The 22,923-nt window shown below is 46.6% G+C and overlaps 12 non-coding genes across 12 annotated transcripts; all 12 read left to right on the top strand.

The window, feature by feature from the left end:
* Positions 1 to 8,617: 8,617 nt before the first annotated feature.
* On the top strand, positions 8,618 to 8,699 carry trnaf-aaa (transfer RNA phenylalanine (anticodon AAA)). Its single transcript has one exon. It is a non-coding gene; the product is annotated as a tRNA-Phe (tRNA).
* A 1,805-nt stretch (positions 8,700 to 10,504) lies between these two features.
* trnal-aag (transfer RNA leucine (anticodon AAG)) lies at positions 10,505 to 10,586 on the top strand. Its single transcript has one exon. It is a non-coding gene; the product is annotated as a tRNA-Leu (tRNA).
* A 389-nt stretch (positions 10,587 to 10,975) lies between these two features.
* Positions 10,976 to 11,057, top strand: trnal-aag (transfer RNA leucine (anticodon AAG)). Its single transcript has one exon. It is a non-coding gene; the product is annotated as a tRNA-Leu (tRNA).
* Positions 11,058 to 11,447: 390 nt separating this feature from the next.
* On the top strand, positions 11,448 to 11,529 carry trnal-aag (transfer RNA leucine (anticodon AAG)). The gene has a single exon. It is a non-coding gene; the product is annotated as a tRNA-Leu (tRNA).
* A 396-nt stretch (positions 11,530 to 11,925) lies between these two features.
* Positions 11,926 to 12,007, top strand: trnal-aag (transfer RNA leucine (anticodon AAG)). The gene has a single exon. It is a non-coding gene; the product is annotated as a tRNA-Leu (tRNA).
* A 1,798-nt stretch (positions 12,008 to 13,805) lies between these two features.
* On the top strand, positions 13,806 to 13,887 carry trnal-aag (transfer RNA leucine (anticodon AAG)). The gene has a single exon. It is a non-coding gene; the product is annotated as a tRNA-Leu (tRNA).
* A 2,287-nt stretch (positions 13,888 to 16,174) lies between these two features.
* On the top strand, positions 16,175 to 16,256 carry trnaf-aaa (transfer RNA phenylalanine (anticodon AAA)). Its single transcript has one exon. It is a non-coding gene; the product is annotated as a tRNA-Phe (tRNA).
* Positions 16,257 to 18,067: 1,811 nt separating this feature from the next.
* Positions 18,068 to 18,149, top strand: trnal-aag (transfer RNA leucine (anticodon AAG)). Its single transcript has one exon. It is a non-coding gene; the product is annotated as a tRNA-Leu (tRNA).
* Positions 18,150 to 18,541: 392 nt separating this feature from the next.
* On the top strand, positions 18,542 to 18,623 carry trnal-aag (transfer RNA leucine (anticodon AAG)). Its single transcript has one exon. It is a non-coding gene; the product is annotated as a tRNA-Leu (tRNA).
* Positions 18,624 to 19,950: 1,327 nt separating this feature from the next.
* On the top strand, positions 19,951 to 20,032 carry trnal-aag (transfer RNA leucine (anticodon AAG)). Its single transcript has one exon. It is a non-coding gene; the product is annotated as a tRNA-Leu (tRNA).
* A 392-nt stretch (positions 20,033 to 20,424) lies between these two features.
* On the top strand, positions 20,425 to 20,506 carry trnal-aag (transfer RNA leucine (anticodon AAG)). The gene has a single exon. It is a non-coding gene; the product is annotated as a tRNA-Leu (tRNA).
* Positions 20,507 to 22,326: 1,820 nt separating this feature from the next.
* On the top strand, positions 22,327 to 22,408 carry trnal-aag (transfer RNA leucine (anticodon AAG)). Its single transcript has one exon. It is a non-coding gene; the product is annotated as a tRNA-Leu (tRNA).
* The last annotated feature ends 515 nt before the right edge of the window (positions 22,409 to 22,923 follow it).

The following is a 22,923-nucleotide window of genomic DNA, read 5'->3' on the forward strand; positions in this document are numbered from 1 at the left end:
CAGTCTCTTCGGGGGCGTGGGTTCAAATCCCACTGCTGCCAGTACATATTTTTGGAAGACTGCTGTGGCTGCGCAAAGTGATGCTACATGAACGTCCAAATTCAGCCGCTTTTACATTCCTTGCCTTTTAGCCAAGTCGGTGCTGAAAGCCTGTCACGGCCTCTGCTCCTTTCTTACAGATGCACCGTGTTGAAGCAGGGACACCAATAGTTTACAATCACAGTGAAGTTACTTCAAAACAGGAAAATCACTTGAATAAAATAACAGTGGAAAGCAATTAGTAGGCAAAAGGATGGTGTGGCGATCCAGTATGAAACGCCCCGTTGATTTCCTGAGGGGTTCCACCTGGATGCTCTAATCAGTCTGTCCTTTAAAAGAAGCCCGTGCTTGTGCATCGGGGCTCCATGTTTATTTTGGTTTTGTTGTTGTGACTTCTGGAGACATACATCACGTTGGCTTACATTGCATTACGTCCCATGCCATTTCATGCATACATTGTACTTTACACTACTGATCTGACTGATGCCATTTTACACTTGTTTGGTTTAGTTTCGGTTCTTTTGGTTGTTAATAAATTTCGTGTTAAAAGTAACCGCTCTGTGTGTCCCTTTCCTTTGTTACGGCCTTTTGGAGCCACAGGTCGTAACAAATGGGGGCTCGTCCATTTGGTATTTGTTCGTGCTAGCGTCTTTCGGAATTTGGCGTAATCAATGGTTAGCGTTTGGGAGAGGAAATCTCATTTGAACTTGTGACGTCATTTTCGCGGAACGGGACACACGTGTGGAGAATTGTTTGGTTGTTGCGTGGAAGCTCATCGACTGGTAAGTTGACAGTGCAATATGGTTCTTCTAGTTTGGAGTTTTCCCCGGTGAGGTATAGCAGCATGTTTCCTTTGAGACATGTTGGTTATTTTTTGTTTTGGTAGTGTTGCGGAGAAAGCGGGTAGTAGCAGTTGACTCGGGAGCACATCCAGGGTGTTGAAGGTGTCGCTGGTCTGACCGGTAGCATTTTTCACCCACTGGGTTGAAGTGCATAAATACCCCCCGCCTGTAACCGCATGAAGACCAGGGATAAGGATAGATAGGTTTTTTTTTTTCTCTCCTCTCTCTCTCGCGCTGAGGAAAGTTAGTGGGGAATACTCCGAGTATTTGATTGCACTTCTGGCTTTTTATGGGTCTGTTTGTTTTTCTGATGGCGGATATTAATGCATTTTTAGAATCTCCTTCGTATACATTGCTAGGAAAATGTACGAAGGAACAGCTGTTAAGAATTGCTGACCATTATGAAATAGATGTCGTTGATTAAAAACGCAAGGAAAGTATTAAAGCTGAGTTGAAGTTAAAATTGTGTGAAAGGGACATTCTGAGTTTGGATAAAGATTTAGTTATGTCGGTACAAAGGCAGTCCGATTCACCATCTGTATTGACGTTTGAGCAGCAAAAAGAATTGTTGCTGTTGCAAAGGGAACATGAAAGATTGAAACAACATTCTGAACATGATAGGTTGGAGTTAGAGAAGGCGAAAATTGAGGTTGAAGTTATGAAGTTAAGACTTCTGAAGGAAGGTAGGGAAGATCGAGTTACATTTGCAGTGAATTCAAATTTGAAACTTGTTCCTAAATTCAACGAGGAGGATCCTGATATATTTTTCACTCTCTTTGAGCGTATTGCTGAGCTACAGGACTGGTCAGAGGAAAATCGAGTGTTATTGTTGCAGTGTGTGTTGACCGGAAAAGCACAGTTAGTTTTTTCCGCGTTGAGTAAGGAAGATTGTCAGGATTATGATCAAATTAAATCAGCGGTCTTAAAGGCGTATGAATGTGTGCTTGAAGCATATCGTCAGCAGTTCAGGACATGTAAGAGGGAACAAAAGCAGTCTCATTTGGAGTTTGTGCAGGATTTGAGAAAATACTTTACTCGTTGGTATACTGCGCTTGATATTACATCTTTTGATGAGTTGGTTCAACTGATGATATTGGAACAATTTAAAGTGTCTGTCCCGGATATGATCGCAACTTATATTAATGAGCGTAAAGTTAGTTCACCGGAGGAAGCGGCAGCGTTGGCTGACGATTATGTACTCTCTCACAGAAGTAGCTTTGTTGACGGGCGCTCGCGGGGAGACGGTAATATGCTTCGTTCTAGTACATCTCTAAATAGTTTTTCTCCTAGGTCTAGTTACCTTCCTACATGGAAATTTGACCCGCTTAGGACATGTAATTATTGTCGTGAAAAAGGGCATTGGAAAGCTGATTGCCCTTTACTGGAGGAGAAGGCTAAACGTGACGTTAAGGTTCCTAAACCAGCTGCTTTTGTGGCTTTAGCTTCTAATACCGTTGAGACGTGTGTAAAGGAAAAAGTGGATGCGGACTGTTTATCTGTATTTTCTCCTTTCCTTACAGAGGGTTATGTGTCTCTTGTGGGCAGTAATGAGGAAGTTCCGGTCAAGATCTTGCGGGACACGGGAGCTATGGATTCATTCATTTTAGAGTCTATTTTGCCTTTTTCTTCGCGGTCTGACACGGGTGACAGCATGTTAGTCCGGGGGATGGGTATGAGTATACTAACCGTTCCTCTTCATAGGGTGAAACTGTCATCGAGTTTGGTGAATGGTGATATTGTTTTGGGAGTGCGTCCTGCTTTGCCGGTCGAGGGCGTTCATCTTATTTTGGGGAATGAGTTAGCAGGGGGGCGTGTATGGCCGGATGCTCCTGTGTCACCAATAGTTTCATCCAATGATGTGTTTCCGCAGATCCCTTCACATGTAGATCCGGTGGGTGTAACAACTCGTGCAATGACTCGAAGCACGATGAAGGAAGTAGTGGATAGTCCAAGAACGATGTTGAATCAACTGGGTAGTTCTCTGTCTATGCCTGATTTATCTGCTGTGTCCTTTCCTGTGTCTGCAGAGGAGATGGGAGAAGAGCAACGTTCGGATTTATCCTTGGCTGAGATGTTTAACAGTGCTGTTCGAGACGATCATGTGTCTAACATCGCTCGAGGTTATTTCGTACAAGATGGTATGTTATTGCGGAAGTGGGTTCCTCATGGGGACGATTTTGTTGGGGACCCTATTATTCAAGTAGTGGTTCCCACAAAATTTCGAAGGGCATTGTTGGAAGTTGCGCATGATTTGTCTGGTCATTCTGGAGTACGAAAGACCTATGATCGTGTGTTGAAGTATTTTTTTTGGCCTCGAGCAAAAAGCGACATTTCATCTTATATAAAACAGTGTCACACTTGCCAGTTGATCGGTAAACCTAATCAGAAACTAAAACTGGCTCCATTACACCCTATTCCGGCAGTGGGTGACCCTTTTGAGCATCTTATTGTGGACTGTGTGGGCCCGTTGCCATCTTCCAAGTCAGGTAGTAAATACTTGTTGACTATAATGTGTTTGAATACTCGTTTTCCTGCTGCTTACCCACTGCGTACGATCACTTCCCGCTCAATCGTAAAGGCGTTATCTCAGTTTATGTCTATCTTTGGTGTTCCTAGGGTTATCCAGAGTGATCAGGGAACTAATCTTACTTCCCATTTGTTCCAGCAGGTTTTAAAACAGCTGCATGTAAAACATCACCTTGCGACTGCATACCATGCTCAAAGCCAAGGCGCACTGGAGAGGTTCCATCAGACTTTAAAGTCTCTTCTTCGGTCGTATTGTGTGCAGCTGGATCGAGACTGGGAAGAGGGATTGCCCTGGTTGATGCTGGCGTCACGAGAGGTTGTACAGGAGAGCACTGGCTTTAGTCCCAATGACCTTGTGTTTGGTCATAAGGTTCGTGGACTTTTGGCAGTGCTCCAAAATCCGGTTAAGATATCCGATTCTCCAAAAAATCTAGAGGCTTATGTTTACGGGTTTAAACAACGATTGGTTCAAGCGCGAGAGTTGGCTAAAGTGAAATTGGAAAAACAACAAAAAATTATGAAACGCTTATTTGATCGTACCGTTGAGCGTCGTGTTTTTGAGCCTGGAGATCAAGTTTTGGTTCTGCGTCCTTTGGTGTGCTCTCCGTTTGAAGCCAAATTCGATGGTCCGTACGTGGTGCAGCGGAAAGTGAGTGAAGAGAATTATGTGATCGGTACCCCAGGGCGGAGGAAATCATGTTAATGATTAATCTGTTGAAACCTTTTTATGCAAATCAAATTGGCGAGACTCATGTAGTGGATGTAGATCCGGTTCATTCCATTCTTTCAGTGGGATTAATTTTTCGTGGTAGCTCTAACTTGGTGGGTGGGGGTGAGGAGAATATTGAGCCTGATGAGGGTAGGTTGCGCGGTCGGTTAAATAACTCTGAGTCCTGGAAGAGACTAAGCTCCGGTCTTGCTCATTTACCTCCGGTTCAACGTGCAGAGTTGGTTTCAATATTGCAGAATTTTCCTGATTTGTTTGGAGATACCCCCTCACGTACAGATTGGATAGAGCATGATATTGACGTTGGGGAGGCGACACCCATTACGCAACGTTTTTATTGGGTGTCTCCAGATAAACGAGAGCTTATGGAGGCAGAAATAAACTACATGCAGGAAAATGATATTGCGGTACAGTCGTTTTCAGATTGGGCATCCCCTTGTCTCCTTGTTAGGAAAGTTGATGGGTCAGTGAGGTTTTGCACGGATTTCCGGAAAGTCAATAGTTTGACTAAACCCGATTGTTTTCCACTTCCTCGGGTTGAGGACTGTGTGGATCAGGTGGGCTCGGCCAGATTTGTGAGCAAGTTTGACTTGCTTAAGGGTTACTGGCAGGTGCCTTTAAATAAGCGGGCTCAGGATATTTCCTCATTCGTTACTCCCACGGGTTTATACTCCTACAAGGTTATGAGTTTTGGTTTAAGAAATGCCCCTGCGACATTTCAGCGTCTTATGAACCGGGTAATTTCAGGACTGGAGGGTTGTGCAGTCTATTTGGACGATCTCGTTGTTTTTAGTGATAGCTGGGACACTCATATTAAACGAGTTTGTGCGGTGTTGAGGCGGTTGTCGGAGGCTAAGCTCACTGTTAACCTGGCAAAATGTGAGTTTGCTCGGGCTACCGTGATCTACCTTGGGAAAGTGGTAGGAAATGGGGAGGTTCGACCTGTACAAGCAAAAGTTCAGGCCATTCAAAAGTTTCCTGTACCTGTCACTAAAAAAGAATTGATGAGGTTTTTGGGTTTAATGGGCTACTATCGCTCTTTTTGTCGTAATTTTTCTACAGTGGTAGCTCCCCTTACCAACCTATTGAAAGGGCCGGTAAAGTTTGTCTGGTCTTCCCATTGTGCTGCGGCATTTGAAAATGTAAAAGCTTTGCTATGTTCTTCACCTGTGCTGGCTGCACCTGGCTTTGACAAGCCGTTTTCCCTGCAGGTGGATGCTAGTCAGGTGGGGGCGGGAGCTGTTTTACAGCAGTCTGACTCGGTAGGTGTGGTACACCCTGTTAGTTATTTCTCGCGGAAATTTAACACTTACCAACTCAACTACTCTGTGGTGGAGAAGGAGGCCCTGGCACTTGTTTGGGCTTTGATCCATTTTGCTGTCTATCTGAATTCAAGCAGACCAATTGTTGTCTATACGGATCATAACCCGTTGACCTTTCTGAACTCCCTCCAGTGCCCGAATCAAAGGCTTATTCGGTGGTCGTTGTTTCTGCAGTCGTACAGTCTTGACATCCGGCATATCCGAGGGGTAGAAAATGTGGTGGCGGATGCTTTGTCCCGTGCCCCTGTTGGTGATTAATCGTTTTGCTCTTTGTTTACAGGGATCTTGACAGAATCCCTGTCTTAAGGGGAGGGGTGTGACGATCCAGTATGAAACGCCCCGTTGATTTCCTGAGGGGTTCCACCTGGATGCTCTAATCAGTCTGTCCTTTAAAAGAAGCCCGTGCTTGTGCATCGGGGCTCCATGTTTATTTTGGTTTTGTTGTTGTGACTTCTGGAGACATACATCACGTTGGCTTACATTACATTACGTCCCATGCCATTTCATGCATACATTGTACTTTACACTACTGATCTGACTGATGCCATTTTACACTTGTTTGGTTTAGTTTCGGTTCTTTTTGTTGTTAATAAATTTCGTGTTAAAAGTAACCGCTCTGTGTGTCCCTGTCCTTTGTTACGGCCTTTTGGAGCCACAGGTCGTAACAGATGGAAACAGCCAGATTTACTCATTGAAAAGGGCTTAGTGTGGTAGCGTTGCTTCTACTTCCGGAAGGTGTAAGGCGAAAAAAGGAATGGAAAGAAACTTTTCCACCGGTCGTAGCGAGCCGGAGAGTGTAGGCACACAGGGTAGCAAGGCCGAGCGGTCCAAGGCGCTGGATTAAGGCTCCAGTCTCTTCGGGGGCGTGGGTTCGAATCCCACCGCTGCCAGTACATCTTTTGGAAGACTGCTGTGGCTGCGCAAAGTGATGCTGCATGAACGTCCAAATTCAGCCGCTTTTACATTCCTTGCTTTTTAGCCAAGTCGGTGCTGAAAGCCTGTCATGGCCTCTGCTCCTTTCTTACAGATGCACCATGTTGAAGCAGGGACACCAATAGTTTACAATCACAGTGAAGTTACTTCAAAACAGGAAAATCACTTGAATAAAATAAAATAACATTGGAAAGCATTTAGTAGGCAAAAGGATGGAAAGAGCCAGATTTGAAAAGGGCTTAGTGTGGTAGCGTTGCTTCTACTTCCGGAAGGTGTAAGGCGAAAAAAGGAATGGAAAGAAACTTTTCCACCGGTCGTAGCGAGCCGGAGAGTGTAGGCACACAGGGTAGCAAGGCCGAGCGGTCCAAGGCGCTGGATTAAGGCTCCAGTCTCTTCGGGGGCGTGGGTTCGAATCCCACCGCTGCCAGTACATCTTTTGGAAGACTGCTGTGGCTGCGCAAAGTGATGCTGCATGAACGTCCAAATTCAGCCGCTTTTACATTCCTTGCTTTTTAGCCAAGTCGGTGCTGAAAGCCTGTCACGGCCTCTGCTCCTTTCTTACAGATGCACCATGTTGAAGCAGGGACACCAATAGTTTACAATCACAGTGAAGTTACTTCAAAACAGGAAAATCACTTGAATAAAATAAAATAACATTGGAAAGCATTTAGTAGGCAAAAGGATGGAAAGAGCCAGATTTGAAAAGGGCTTAGTGTGGTAGCGTTGCTTCTACTTCTGGAAAGTGGAAGGCGAAAAAAGGAATGGAAAGAAACTCTTCCACTGGTCGTAGCGAGCCGGAGAGCGTAGGTAAACAGGGTAGCGTGGCAGAGCGGTCCGAGGCGCTGGATTAAGGCTCCAGTCTCTTCGGGGGCGTAGGTTCGAATCCCACCACTGCCAGTACATCTTTTGGAAGACTGCTGTGGCTGCGCAAAGTGATGCTGCATGAACGTCCAAATTCAGCCGCTTTTACATTCCTTGCTTTTTAGCCAAGTCGGTGCTGAAAGCCTGTCACGGCCTCTGCTCCTTTCTTACAGATGCACCATGTTGAAGCAGGGACACCAATAGTTTACAATCACAGTGAAGTTACTTCAAAACAGGAAAATCACTTGAATAAAATAAAATAACATTGGAAAGCATATAGTAGGCAAAAGGATGGAAAGAGCCAGATTTGAAAAGGGCTTAGTGTGGTAGCGTTGCTTCTACTTCCGGAAGGTGGAAGGTGAAAAAAGTAATGGAAAGAAACTTTTCCACCGGTCGTAGCAAGCCGGAGAGCGTAGGCACACAGGGTAGAATGGCCGAGAGGTCCAAGGCGCTGGATTAAGGCTCCAGTCTCTTCGGGGGCGTGGTTTCGAATCCCACTGCTGCCAGTACATCTTTTTGGAACACTGCTGTGGCTGCGCAACGTGATGCTGCATGAACGTCCAAATTCAGCCGCTTTTACATTCCTTGCTTTTTAGCCAAGTCGGTGCTGAAAGCCTGTCACGGCCTCTGCTCCTTTCTTACTGATGCACCGTGTTGAAGCAGGGACACCGATAGTTTACAATCACAGTGAAGTTACTTCAAAACAGGAAAATCACTTGAATAAAATAAAATAACATTGGAAAGCATTTAGTAGGCAAAAGGATGGAAACAGCCAGATTTGAAAAGGGCTTAGTGTGGTAGCGTTGCTTCTACTTCCGGAAGGTGGAAGGCAAAAAAAGGAATGGAAAGAAACTTTTCCACCGGTCGTAGCGAGCCGGAGAGCGTAGGCATACAGGGTAGCATGGCTGAGCGGTCCAAGGCGCTGGATTAAGGCTCCAGTCTCTTCGGGGCCGTGGTTTCGAATCCCACCGCTGCCAGTACATCTTTTGGAAGACTGCTCTGGCAGCGCAAAGTGATGCTGCATGAACGTCCAAATTCAGCTGCTTTTACATTCCTTGCTTTTTTGCCAAGTCGGTGCTGAAAGCCTGTCACGGCCTCTGCTCCTTTCTTACAGATGCACCGTGTTGAAGCAGGGACATCAATAGTTTACAATCACAGTGAAGTTACTTCAAAACAGGAAAATCACTTGAATAAAATAACAGTGGAAAGCAATTAGTAGGCAAAAGGATGGAAACAGCCAGATTTAGTCATTGAAAAGGGCTTAGTGTGGTAGCGTTGCTTCTACTTCCGGAAGGTGGAAGGCGAAAAAAGGAATGGAAAGAAACTTTTCCACCCGTCGTAGCGAGCCGGAGAGCGTAGGTACACAGGGTAGCGTGGCCGAGCGGTCCAAGGCGCTGGATTAAAGCTCCAGTCTCTTTGGGGGCGTGGGTTTGAATCCCACCGCTGCCAGTACATCTTTTGGAAGACTGCTGTGGCTGCGCAAAGTGATGCTGCATGAACGTCCAAATTCAGCCGCTTTTACATTCCTTGCTTTTTAGCCAAGTCGGTGCTGAAAGCCTGTCACGGCTTCTGCTCCTTTCTTACAGATGCACCGTGTTGAAGCAGGGACACCAATAGTTTACAATCACAGTGAAGTTACTTCAAAACAGGGAAATCACTTGAATAAAATAACAGTGGAAAGCAATTAGTAGGCAAAAGGATGGAAACAGCCAGATTTACTCAATGAAAAGGGCTTAGTGTGGTAGCGTTGCTTCTACTTCCGGAAAGTGGAAGGCGAAAAAAGGAATGGAAAGAAACTTTTCCAACGGTCGTAACCAGCCGGAGAGCGTAGGCACACAGGGTAGCAAGGCCGAGCGGTCCAAGGAGCTGGAATAAGCCTCCAGTCTCTTTGGGGGCGTGGGTTCCAATCCCACTGCTGCCAGTACATATTTTTGGAAGACTGCTGTGGCTGCGCAAAGTGATGCTACATGAACGTCCAAATTCAGCCGCTTTTACATTCCTTGCCTTTTAACCAAGTCGGTGCTGAAAGCCTGTCACGGCCTCTGCTCCTTTCTTACAGATGCACCGTGTTGAAGCAGGGACACCAATAGTTTACAATCACAGTGAAGTTACTTCAAAACAGGAAAATCACTTGAATAAAATAACAGTGGAAAGCAATTAGTAGGCAAAAGGATGGAAACAGCCATATTTACTCATTGAAAAGGGCTTAGTGTGGTAGCGTTGCTTCTACTTCCGGAAGGTGTAAGGCCAAAAAAGGAATGGAAAGAAACTTTTCCACCGGTCGTAGCGAGCCGGAGAGCGTAGGCACACAGGGTAGCAAGGCCGAGCGGTCCAAGGCGCTGGATTAAGGCTCCAGTCTCTTCGGGGGTGTGGGTTCGAATCCCACCGCTGCCAGTACATCTTTTGGAAGACTGCTGTGGCTGCGCAAAGTGATGCTGCATGAACGTCCAAATTCAGCTGCTTTTACATTCCTTGCTTTTTTGCCAAGTCGGTGCTGAAAGCCTGTCACGGCCTCTGCTCCTTTCTTACAGATGCACCATGTTGAAGCAGGGACACCAATAGTTTACAATCACAGTGAAGTTACTTCAAAACAGGAAAATCACTTGAATAAAATAAAAAAACATTGGAAAGCATTTAGTAGGCAAAAGGATGGAAAGAGCCAGATTTGAAAAGGGCTTAGTGTGGTAGCGTTGCTTTTAATTCTGGAAAGTGGAAGGCGAAAAAAGGAATGGAAAGAAACTTTTCCACCCATCATAGCGAGCCGGAGAGCGTAGGTACACAGGGTAGCGTGGCAGAGCGGTCCGAGGCGCTGGATTAAGGCTCCAGTCTCTTCGGGGGCGTGGGTTCGAATCCCACCACTGCCAGTACATCTTTTGGAAGACTGCTGTGGCTGCGCAAAGTGATGCTGCATGAACGTCCAAATTCAGCCGCTTTTACATTCCTTGCTTTTTAGCCAAGTCGGTGCTGAAAGCCTGTCACGGCCTCTGCTCCTTTCTTACAGATGCACCATGTTGAAGCAGGGACACCAATAGTTTACAATCACAGTGAAGTTACTTCAAAACAGGAAAATCACTTGAATAAAATAACAGTGGAAAACAATTAGTAGGCAAAAGGATGGAAACAGCCAGATTTACTCATTGAAAAGGGCTTAGTGTGGTAGCGTTGCTTCTACTTCCGGAAGGTGGAAGGCGAAAAAAGGAATGGAAAGAAACTTTTCCACCGGTTGTAGCGAGCCGGAGAGCGTAGGCACACAGGGTAGCAAAGCCGAGCGGTCCAAGGCGCTGGATTAAGGCTCCAGTCTCTTTTGGGGTGTGGGTTCGAATCCCACTGCTGCCAGTACATCTTTTTGGAACACTGCTGTGGGTGCGCAAAGTGATGCTGCATGAACGTCCAAATTCAGCCGCTTTTACATTCCTTGCTTTTTAGCCAAGTCGGTGCTGAAAGCCTGTCACGGCCTCTGCTCCTTTCTTACTGATGCACCGTGTTGAAGCAGGGACACCGATAGTTTACAATCACAGTGAAGTTACTTCAAAACAGGAAAATCACTTGAATAAAATAAAATAACATTGGAAAGCATTTAGTAGGCAAAAGGATGGAAACAGCCAGATTTGAAAAGGGCTTAGTGTGGTAGCGTTGCTTCTACTTCCGGAAGGTGGAAGGCAAAAAAAGGAATGGAAAGAAACTTTTCCACCGGTCGTAGCGAGTCGGAGAGCTTAGGCATACAGGGTAGCATGGCTGAGCGGTCCAAGGCGCTGGATTAAGGCTCCAGTCTCTTCGGGGGCGTGGGTTCGAATCCCACCGCTGCCAGTACATCTTTTGGAAGACTGCTGTGGCTGCGCAAAGTGATGCTGCATGAACGTCCAAATTCAGCTGCTTTTACATTCCTTGCTTTTTTGCCAAGTCGGTGCTGAAAGCCTGTCACGGCCTCTGCTCCTTTCTTACAGATGCACCGTGTTGAAGCAGGGACATCAATAGTTTACAATCACAGTGAAGTTACTTCAAAACAGGAAAATCACTTGAATAAAATAACAGTGGAAAGCAATTAGTAGGCAAAAGGATGGAAACAGCCAGATTTACTCATTGAAAAGGGCTTAGTGTGGTAGCGTTGCTTCTACTTCTGGAAAGTGGAAGGCGAAAAAAGGAATGGAAAGAAACTTTTCCACCGGTCGTAGCGAGCCGGCGAGCGTAGGTACACAGGGTAGCGTGGCAGAGCGGTCCAAGGCGCTGGATTAAGTCTCCAGTCTCTTCAGGGGCGTGGGTTCGAATCCCACCGCTGCCAGTACATCTTTTTGTAAGACTGCTCTGGATTCGCAAAGTGATGCTGTATGAACGTCCAAATTCAGCCGCTTTTACATTCCTTGCTTTTTAGCCAAGTCGGTGCTGAAAGCCTGTCACGGCCTCTGCTCCTTTCTTACAGATGCACCGTGTTGAAGCAGGGACACCAATAGTTTACAATCACAGTGAAGTTACTTCAAAACAGGAAAATCACTTGAATAAAATAAAATAACATTGGAAAGCATTTAGTAGGCAAAAGGATGGAAACAGCCAGTTTTACTCATTGAAAAGGGCTTAGTGTGGTAGCGTTGCCTCCATTTCCGGAAGGTGGAAGGCGAAAAAAGGAATGGAAAGAAACTTTTCCACCGGTTGTAGCGAGCCGGAGAGCGTAGGCACACAGGGTAGCAAAGCCGAGCGGTCCAAGGCGCTGGATTAAGGCTCCAGTCTCTTCGGGGGCGTGGGTTCAAATCCCACTGCTGCCAGTACATATTTTTGGAAGACTGCTGTGGCTGCGCAAAGTGATGCTACATGAACGTCCAAATTCAGCCGCTTTTACATTCCTTGCCTTTTAGCCAAGTCGGTGCTGAAAGCCTGTCACGGCCTCTGCTCCTTTCTTACAGATGCACCATGTTGAAGCAGGGACACCAATAGTTTACAATCACAGTGAAGTTACTTCAAAACAGGAAAATCACTTGAATAAAATAACAGTGGAAAGCAATTAGTAGGCAAAAGGATGGAAACAGCCAGATTTACTCATTGAAAAGGGCTTAGTGTGGTAGCGTTGCTTCTACTTCCGGAAGGTGTAAGGCGAAAAAAGGAATGGAAAGAAACTTTTCCAGCGGTCGTAGCCAGCCGGAGAGCGTAGGTACACAGGGTAGCGTGGCAGAGCGGTCCAAGGCGCTGGATTAAGGCTCCAGTCTCTTCGGGGCCGTGGGTTCGAATCCCACCACTGCCAGTACATCTTTTGGAAGACTGCTGTGGCTGCGCAAAGTGATGCTGCATGAACGACCAAATTCAGCCGCTTTTTAAGTCGGTGCTGAAAGCCTGTCACGGCCTCTGCTCCTTTCTTACAGATGCACCATGTTGAAGCAGGGACACCAATAGTTTACCATATCAGTGAAGTTACTTCAAAACAGGAAAATCACTTGAATAAAATAAAATAACATTGGAAAGCATTTAGTAGGCAAAAGGATGGAAAGAGCCAGATTTGAAAAGGGCTTAGTGTGGTAGCGTTGCTTCTACTTCCGGAAGGTGGAAGGCGAAAAAAGGAATGGAAAGAAACTTTTCCACCGGTCGTAGCAAGCCGGAGAGCGTAGGCACACAGGTTAGCATGGCCGAGCGGTCCAAGGTGCTGGATTAAGGCTCCAGTCTCTTCGGAGGCGTGGGTTTGAATCCCACTGCTGCCAGTAAATCTTTTTGGAAGACTGCTGGGGCTGCGCAAAGTGATGCTGCATGTACGTCCAAATTCAGCCGCTTTTACATTCCTTGCTTTTTAGCCAAGTCGGTGCTGAAAGCCTGTCACGGCCTCTGCTCCTTTCTTACAGATGCACCCTGTTGAAGCAGGGACACCAATAGTTTACAATCACAGTGAAGTTACTTCAAAACAGGAAAATCACTTGAATAAAATAAAATAACATTGGAAAGCATTTAGTAGACAAAAGGATGGAAACAGCCAGATTTGCTCATTGAAAAGGGCTTAGTGTGGTAGCGTTGCTTCTACTTCCGGAAGGTGGAAGGCGAAAAAAGGAATGGAAAGAAACTTTTCCACTGGTCGTAGGGAGCCGGAGAGCATAGGCACACAGGGTAGCATGGCCGTGCGGTCCAAGGCGCTGGATTAAGGCTCCAGTCTCTTCGGGGGCATGGGTTCGAATCTCACTGCTGCCAGTACATCTTTTTGGAAGACTGCTGTGGCTGCGCAAAGTGATGCTGCATGAACGTCCAAATTCAGCCGCTTTTACATTCCTTGCTTTTTAGCCAAGTCGGTGCTGAAAGCCTGTCACGGCCTCTGCTCCTTTCTTACAGATGCACCGTGTTGAAGCAGGGACACCAATAGTTTACAATCACAGTGAAGTTACTTCAAAACAGGAAAATCACTAGAATAAAATAAAATAACATTGGAAAGCATTTAGTAGACAAAAGGATGGAAACAGCCAGATTTACTCATTGAAAAGGGCTTAGTGTGGTAGCGTTGCTTCTACTTCCGGAAGGTGGAAGGCGAAAAAAGGAATGGAAAGAAACTTTTCGACCCGTCATAGCGAGCCGGAGAGTGTAGGCACACAGGGTAGCATGGTCGAGTGGTCCAAGGCGCTGGATTAAGGCTCCAGTCTCTTCGGGGGCGTGAGTTCGAATCCCACTGCTGCCAGTACATCTTTTTGGAAGACTGCTGTGGCTGCGCAAAGTGATGCTGCATGAACGTCCAAATTCAGCCGCTGTTACATTTCTTGCTTTTTAGCCAAGTCGGTGCTGAAAGCCTGTCACGGCCTCTGCTCCTTTCTTACAGATGCACCGTGTTGAAGCAGGGACACCAATAGTTTACAATCACAGTGAAGTTACTTCAAAACAGGGAAATCACTTAAATAAAATAACAGTGGAAAGCAATTAGTAGGCAAAAGGATGGAAACAGCCAGATTTACTCATTAAAAAGGGCTTAGTGTGGTAGCGTTGCTTCTACTTCCGGAAGGTGAAAGGCGAAAAAAGGAATGGAAAGAAACTTTTCGACCGGTCGTAGCGAGCCGGAGAGCGTAGGCACACAGGGTAGCATGGCTGAGCGTTCCAAGGCACTGGATTAAGGCTCCAGTCTCTTCGGGGGCGTGGGCTCGAATCCCACTGCTGCCAGTACATCTTTTTGGAAGACTGCTGTGGCTGCGCAAAGTGATGCTGCATGAACGTCCAAATTCAGCCGCTTTTACATTCCTTGCTTTTTAGCCAAGTCGGTGCTGAAAGCCTGTCACGGCCTCTGCTCCTTTCTTACAGATGCACCGTGTTGAAGCAGGGACACCAATAGTTTACAATCACAGTGAAGTTACTTCTAAACCGGAAAATCACTTGAATACAATAAAATAACATTGGAAAGCATTTAGTAGGCAAAAGGATGGAAACAGCCAGATTTACTCATTGAAAAGGGCTTAGTGTGGTAGCGTTGCTCCTACTTCCGGAAGGTGGAAGGCGAAAAAAGGAATGGAAAGAAACTCTTCCACCGGTCATAGCGAGCCGGAGAGCATAGGCACACAGGGTAGCATGGCCGAGCGGTCCAAGGCGCTGGATTAAGGCTCCCGTCTGTTCGGGGGCGTCGGTTCGAATCCCACTGCTACCAGTACATCTTTTTGGAAGACTGCTGTGGCTGCGCAAAGTGATGCTGCATGAACGTCCAAATTCAGCCGCTTTTACATTCCTTGCTATTTAGCCAAGTCGGTGCTGAAAGCCTGTCACGGCCTCTGCTCCTTTCTTACAGATGTATCGTGTTGAAGCAGGGACTCCAAAAGTTTACATTCACAGTGAAGTTACTTCAAAACAGGAAAATCACTTGAATAAAATAACATTGGAAAGCATTTAGAAGGCAAAAGGATGGAAACAGACAGTTTTACTCATTGAAAAGGGCTTAGTGTGGTAGCGTTGCCTCTATTTCAGGAAGGCGGAAGGCGAGAAAAGGAATGGAAAGAAACCTTTCCACCGGTCGTGACCAGCCAGAGAGCGTAGGCACACAGGGTAGCAAGGCCGAGCGGTCCCAGGTGCTGGATTAAGGCTCCAGTCTCTTCGGGGGTGTGGGTTCGAATCCCACCGCTGCCAGTACATCTTTTGGAAGACTGCTGTGGCTGCGCAAAGTGATGCTGCATGAACGTCCAGTTTCAGCCGCTTTTACATTCCTTGCTTTTTAGCCAAGTCGGTGCTGAAAGCCTGTCACGGCCTTTGCTCCTTTCTTACAGATGCACCGTGTTGAAGCAGGGACACCAATAGTTTACAATCACAGTGAAGTTACTTCAAAACAGGAAAATCACTTGAATAAAATAAAAGTGGAAAGCAATTAGTAGGCAAAAGGATGGAAACAGCCAGATTTACTCATTGAAAAGGGCTTAGTGTGGTAGCGTTGCTTCTACTTCCGGAAGGTGGAAGGCGAAAAAAGAAATGGAAAGAAACTTTTCCACCGGGCATAGCGAGCCGGAGCGCGTAGGCACACAGGGTAGCAAGGCCGAGCGGTCCAAGGCGCTGGATTAAGGCTCCAGTCTCTTCGGGGGCGTGGGTTCGAATCCCACCGCTGCCAGTACATCTTTTGGAAGACTGCTGTGGCTGCGCAAAGTGATGCTGCATGAACGTCCAAATTCAGCCGCTTTTACATTTCTTGCTTTTTAGCCAAGTCGGTGCTGAAAGCCTGTCACGGCCTCTGCTCCTTTCTTACAGATGCACCGTGTTGAAGCAGGGACACCAATAGTTTACAATCACAGTGAAGTTACTTCAAAACAGGGAAATCACTTAAATAAAATAACAGTGGAAAGCAATTAGTAGGCAAATGGATGGAAACAGCCAGATTTACTCATTAAAAAGGGCTTAGTGTGGTAGCGTTGCTTCTACTTCCGGAAGGTGTAAGGCGAAAAAAAGGAATGGAAAGAAACTTTTCCACCGGTCGTAGCGAGCCTGACAGTGTAGGCACACAGGGTAGCATGGCCGAGCGGTCCAAGGTGCTGGATTAAAGCTCCAGTCTCTTCGGAGGTGTGGGTTCGAATCCCACCGCTGCCAGTACATCTTTTGGAAGACTGCTGTGGCTGCGCAAAGTGATGCTGCATGAACGTCCAAATTCAGCCGCTTTTACATTTCTTGCTTTTTAGCCAAGTCGGTGCTGAAAGCCTGTCACGGCCTCTGCTCCTTTCTTACAGATGCACCGTGTTGAAGCAGGGACACCAATAGTTTACAATCACAGTGAAGTTACTTCAAAACAGGAAAATCACTTGAATAAAATAACAGTGGAAAGCAATTAGTAGGCAAAAGGATGGAAACAGCCAGATTTACTCATTGAAAAGGGCTTAGTGTGGTAGCGTTGCTTCTACTTCCGGAAGGTGGAAGGCGAAAAAAGGAATGGAAAGAAACTTTTCCACCGGTCGTAGCTAGCCGGAGAGCGTAGGCACACAGAGTAGCATGGCCGAGCGGTCCAGGGCGCTGGATTAAGGCTCCAGTCTCTTTGGGCACGTGGGTTCGAATCCCCCTGCTGCCAGTACATCTTTTTAGAAAACTGCTGTGGCTGCGCAAAGTGATGCTGCATGAACGTCCAAATTCAGCCACTTTTACATTCCTTGCTTTTTAGCCAAGTCGGTGCTGAAAGCCTGTCATGGCCTCTGCTCCTTTCTTACAGATGCACCATGTTAAAGCAAGGACACCAATAGTTTACAATCACAGTGAAGTTACTTCAAAACAGGAAAATCACTTGAATAAAATAAAATAACATTGGAAAGCATTTAGTAGGCAAAAGGATGGAAACAGCCAGATTTACTCATTGAAAAGGGCTTAGTGTGGTAGCGTTGCTTCTACTTCCGGAAGGTGGAAGGCGAAAAAAGTAATGGAAAGAAACTTTTCCACCTGTCGTAGCGAGCCGGAGAGCACAGGCACACAGGTTAGCATGGCCGAGCGGTCCAAGGCGCTGGATTAAGGCTCCAGTCTCTTCGGGGGCGTGGTTTCGAATCCCACTGTTGCCAGTACATCTTTTTGGAAGACCGCTGTGGCTGCGCAAAGTGATGCTGCATGAACGTCCAAATTCAGCCGCTTTTACATTCCTTATTTTTTAGCCAAGTCGGTGCTGAAAGCCTGTCACGGCCTCTGCTCCTTTCTTACAGATGCACCGTGTTGAAGCAGGGACACCAATAGTTTACAATCACAGTGAAGTTACTTCAAAACAGGAAACTCACTTGAATAAAATAAAATAACATTGGAAAGCATTTAGTAGGCAAAAGGATGGAAACAGCCAGATTTACTCATTGAAAAGGGCTTAGTGTGGTAGCGTTGCTTCTACTTCCGGAAGGTGGAAGGCGAAAAATGGAATGGAAAGAAACTTTTCCACCTGTCGTAGCAAGCCGGAGAGCATAGGCACACAGGGTAGCATGGCCGAGCGGTCCAAGGTGCTGGATTAAGGCTCCAGTCTCTTTGGGGGCGTAGGTTCGAATCCCACTGCTGCAGGTAGATAATTTTGGAAGACTGCTGTGGCTGCGCAAAGTGATGCTGCATGAATGTCCAAATTCAGCCTCTTTTACATTCCTTGCTTTCTAGCCAAGTCGGTGCACAGCCTCTGCTCCTTTCTTACAGATGCACCGTGTTGAAGCAGGGACACCAATAGTTTACAATCACAGTGAAGTTACTTCAAAACAGGAAAATCACTTGAATAAAATAAAATAACATTGGAAAGCATTTAGTAGGCAAAAGGATGGAAACAGCCAGATTTACTCATTGAAAAGGGCTTAGTGTGGTAGCGTTGCTTCTACTTCCGGAAGGTGGAAGGCAAAAAAGGAATGGAAAGAAACTTTTCCACCGGTCGTAGCGAGCCGGAGAGCGTAGGCACACAGGGTAGCATGGCCGAGCGGTCCAAGGCGCTGGATTAAGGCTCCAGTCTCTTCGGGGGCGTGGGTTCGTATCCCACTGCTGCCAGTACATCTTTTTGGAAGACTGCTGTGGCTGCGCAAAGTGATGCTGCATGAACGTCCAAATTCAGCCGCTTTTACATTCCTTGCTTTTTAGCCAAGTCGGTGCTGAAAGCCTGTCACGGCCTCTGCTCCTTTCTTAGAGATGCACCGTGTTGAAGCAGGGACACCAATAGTTTACAATCACAGTGAAGTTACTTCAAAACAGGAAAATCACTTGAATAAAATAACAATGGAAAGCAATTAGTGGGCAAAAGGATGGAAACAGCCAGATTTACTCATTGAAAAGGGCTTAGTGTGGTACCGTTGCTTCTACTTCCGGAAGGTGTAAGGCAAAAAAAAGAAATGGAAAGAAACTTTTCCACCGGTCGTAGCGAGCCTGACAGCGTAGGCACACAGGGTAGCATGGCCGAGCGGTCCAAGGTGCTGGATTAAGGCTCCAGTCTCTTCGGAGGCGTGGGTTCGAATCCCACCGCTGCCAGTACATCTTTTGGAAGACTGCTGTGGCTGCGCAAAGTGATGCTGCATGAACGTCCAAATTCAGCCGCTTTTACATTCCTTGCTTTTTTGCCAAGTCGGTGCTGAAAGCCTGTCACGGCCTCTGCTCCTTTCTTACAGATGCACCGTGTTGAAGCAGGGACACCAATAGTTTAAAATCACAGTGAAGTTACTTCAAAACAGGAAAATCACTTGAATAAAATAAAATAACATTGGAAAGCATTTAGTAGGCAAAAGGATGGAAACAGCCAGATTTACTCATTGAAAAGGGCTTAGTGTGGTAGCGTTGCTTCTACTTCCGGAAGGTGGAAGGCGAAAAAAGTAATGGAAAGAAACTTTTCCACCGGTCGTAGCGAGCCGGAGAGCATAGACACAGGTTAGCATGGCCGAGCGGTCCAAGGCTCTGGATTAAGGCTCCAGTCTCTTCGGGGGCGTGGTTTCGAATCCCACTGTTGCCAGTACATCTTTTTGGAAGACCGCTGTGGCTGCGCAAAGTGATGCTGCATGAACGTCCAAATTCAGCCGCTTTTACATTCCTTATTTTTTAGCCAAGTCGGTGCTGAAAGCCTGTCACGGCCTCTGCTCCTTTCTTACAGATGCACCGTGTTGAAGCAGGGACACCAATAGTTTACAATCACAGTGAAGTTACTTCAAAACAGGAAAATCACTTGAATAAAATAAACATTGGAAAGCATTTAGTAGGCAAAAGGATGGAAACAGCCAGATTTACTCATTGAAAAGGGCTTAGTGTGGTAGCGTTGCTTCTACTTCCGGAAGGTGGAAGGCGAAAAATGGAATGGAAAGAAACTTTTCCACCTGTCGTAGCAAGCCGGAGAGCATAGGCACACAGGGTAGCATGGCCGAGCGGTCCAAGGTGCTGGATTAAGGCTCCAGTCTCTTTGGGGGCGTAGGTTCGAATCCCACTGCTGCAGGTAGATAATTTTGGAAGACTGCTGTGGCTGCGCAAAGTGATGCTGCATGAATGTCCAAATTCAGCCTCTTTTACATTCCTTGCTTTCTAGCCAAGTCGGTGCACAGCCTCTGCTCCTTTCTTACAGATGCACCGTGTTGAAGCAGGGACACCAATAGTTTACAATCACAGTGAAGTTACTTCAAAACAGGAAAATCACTTGAATAAAATAACATTGGAAAGCATTTAGTAGGCAAAAGGATGGAAACAGCCAGATTTACTCATTGAAAAGGGCTTAGTGTGGTAGCGTTGCTTCTACTTCCGGAAGGTGGAAGGCAAAAAAGGAATGGAAAGAAACTTTTCCACCGGTCGTAGCGAGCCGGAGAGCGTAGGCACACAGGGTAGCATGGCCGAGCGGTCCAAGGCGCTGGATTAAGGCTCCAGTCTCTTCGGGGGCGTGGGTTCGTATCCCACTGCTGCCAGTACATCTTTTTGGAAGACTGCTGTGGCTGCGCAAAGTGATGCTGCATGAACGTCCAAATTCAGCCGCTTTTACATTCCTTGCTTTTTAGCCAAGTCGGTGCTGAAAGCCTGTCACGGCCTCTGCTCCTTTCTTAGAGATGCACCGTGTTGAAGCAGGGACACCAATAGTTTACAATCACAGTGAAGTTACTTCAAAACAGGAAAATCACTTGAATAAAATAACAATGGAAAGCAATTAGTGGGCAAAAGGATGGAAACAGCCAGATTTACTCATTGAAAAGGGCTTAGTGTGGTACCGTTGCTTCTACTTCCGGAAGGTGTAAGGCAAAAAAAAGAAATGGAAAGAAACTTTTCCACCGGTCGTAGCGAGCCTGACAGCGTAGGCACACAGGGTAGCATGGCCGAGCGGTCCAAGGTGCTGGATTAAGGCTCCAGTCTCTTCGGAGGCGTGGGTTCGAATCCCACCGCTGCCAGTACATCTTTTGGAAGACTGCTGTGGCTGCGCAAAGTGATGCTGCATGAGCGTCCAAATTCAGCCGCTTTTACATTCCTTGCTTTTTTGCCAAGTCGGTGCTGAAAGCCTGTCACGGCCTCTGCTCCTTTCTTACAGATGCACCGTGTTGAAGCAGGGACACCAATAGTTTAAAATCACAGTGAAGTTACTTCAAAACAGGAAAATCACTTGAATAAAATAAAATAACATTGGAAAGCATTTAGTAGGCAAAAGGATGGAAACAGCCAGATTTACTCATTGAAAAGGGCTTAGTGTGGTAGCGTTGCTTCTACTTCCGGAAGGTGGAAGGCGAAAAAAGTAATGGAAAGAAACTTTTCCACCGGTCGTAGCGAGCCGGAGAGCATAGACACAGGTTAGCATGGCCGAGCGGTCCAAGGCTCTGGATTAAGGCTCCAGTCTCTTCGGGGGCGTGGTTTCGAATCCCACTGTTGCCAGTACATCTTTTTGGAAGACCGCTGTGGCTGCGCAAAGTGATGCTGCATGAACGTCCAAATTCAGCCGCTTTTACATTCCTTATTTTTTAGCCAAGTCGGTGCTGAAAGCCTGTCACGGCCTCTGCTCCTTTCTTACAGATGCACCGTGTTGAAGCAGGGACACCAATAGTTTACAATCACAGTGAAGTTACTTCAAAACAGGAAAATCACTTGAATAAAATAAACATTGGAAAGCATTTAGTAGGCAAAAGGATGGAAACAGCCAGATTTACTCATTGAAAAGGGCTTAGTGTGGTAGCGTTGCTTCTACTTCCGGAAGGTGGAAGGCGAAAAATGGAATGGAAAGAAACTTTTCCACCTGTCGTAGCAAGCCGGAGAGCATAGGCACACAGGGTAGCATGGCCGAGCGGTCCAAGGTGCTGGATTAAGGCTCCAGTCTCTTTGGGGGCGTAGGTTTGAATCCCACTGCTGCAGGTAGATAATTTTGGAAGACTGCTGTGGCTGCGCAAGGTGATGCTTCATGAACGTCCAAATTCAGCCGCTTTTACATTCCTTGCTTTTTTGCCAAGTCGGTGCTGAAAGCCTGTCACGGCCTCTGCTCTTTTCTTACAGATGCAACGTGTTGAAGCAGGGACACCAATAGTTTACAATCACAGTGAAGTTACTTCAAAACAGGAAAATCACTTGAATAAAATAACATTGGCAAGCATTTAGTAGGCAAAATAAGGGAAACAGCCAGTTTTACTCATTGAAAAGGGCTTAGTGTGGTAGCGTTGCCTCTATTTCAGGAAGGTGGAAGGCAAAAAAAGGAATGGAAAGAAACCTTTTCACCGGTCGTAGCGAGCCGGAGAGCGCGTGCACAAGGGGTAGAGTGGCCGAGTGGCCGAGTGGTCCAAGGCGCTAGATTAAGGCTCCAGTCTCTTCGGGGGCGTGGTTTCGAATCCCACTGCTGCCAGTACATCTTTTGGAAGACTGCTGTGGCTGCGCAATGTGATGCTGCATGAACGTCCAAATTCAGCCGCTTTTACTTTCCTTGCTTTTTTGCCAAGTCGGTGCTGAAAGCCTGTCACGGCCTCTGCTCCTTTCTTACAGATGCACCGTGTTGAAGCAGGGACATCAATAGTTTACAATCACAGTGAAGTTACTTCAAAACAGGAAAATCACTTGAATAAAATAACAGTGGAAAGCAATTAGTAGGCAAAAGGATGGAAACAGCCAGATTTACTCATTGAAAAGGGCTTAGTGTGGTAGCGTTGCTTCTCCTTCCGGAAGGTGGAAGGCGAAAAAATTAATGGAAAGAAACTTTTCCACCGGTCGTAGCGAGCCGGAGAGGGTAGGTACACAGGGTAGCGTGGCCGAGCGGTCCAAGGCGCTGGATTAAGGCTCCAGTCTCTTCGGGGGCGTGGGTTCGAATCCCACCACTGCCAGTACATCTTTTGGAAGACTGCTGTGGCTGCGCAAAGTGATGCTGCATGAACGTCCAAATTCAGCCGCTTTTACATTCCTTGCTTTTTAGCCAAGTCGGTGCTGAAAGCCTGTCACGGCCTCTGCTCCTTTCTTACAGATGCACCGTGTTGAAGCAGGGACACCAATAGTTTACAATCACAGTGAAGTTACTTCAAAACAGGGAAATCACTTGAATAAAATAACAGTGGAAAGCAATTAGTAGGCAAAAGGATGGAAACAGCCAGATTTACTCATTGAAAAGGGCTTAGTGTGGTAGCGTTGCTTCTACTTCCAGAAGGTGGAAGGCGAAAAAAGGAATGGAAAGAAACTTTTCCACCGGTCATAGCGAGCCGGAGAGCATAGGCACACTGGGTAGCATGGCCGAGCGGTCCAAGGCGCTGGATTAAGGCTCCAGTCTCTTCGGGGGTGTCGGTTCGAATACCAGTACATCTTTTTGGAAGACTGCTGTGGCTGCGCAGAGTGATGCTGCATGAAC

Source organism: Carassius carassius, chromosome 1 (genome assembly GCF_963082965.1).
Source record: "Carassius carassius chromosome 1, fCarCar2.1, whole genome shotgun sequence".
Lineage (NCBI taxonomy): Eukaryota > Metazoa > Chordata > Actinopteri > Cypriniformes > Cyprinidae > Carassius > Carassius carassius.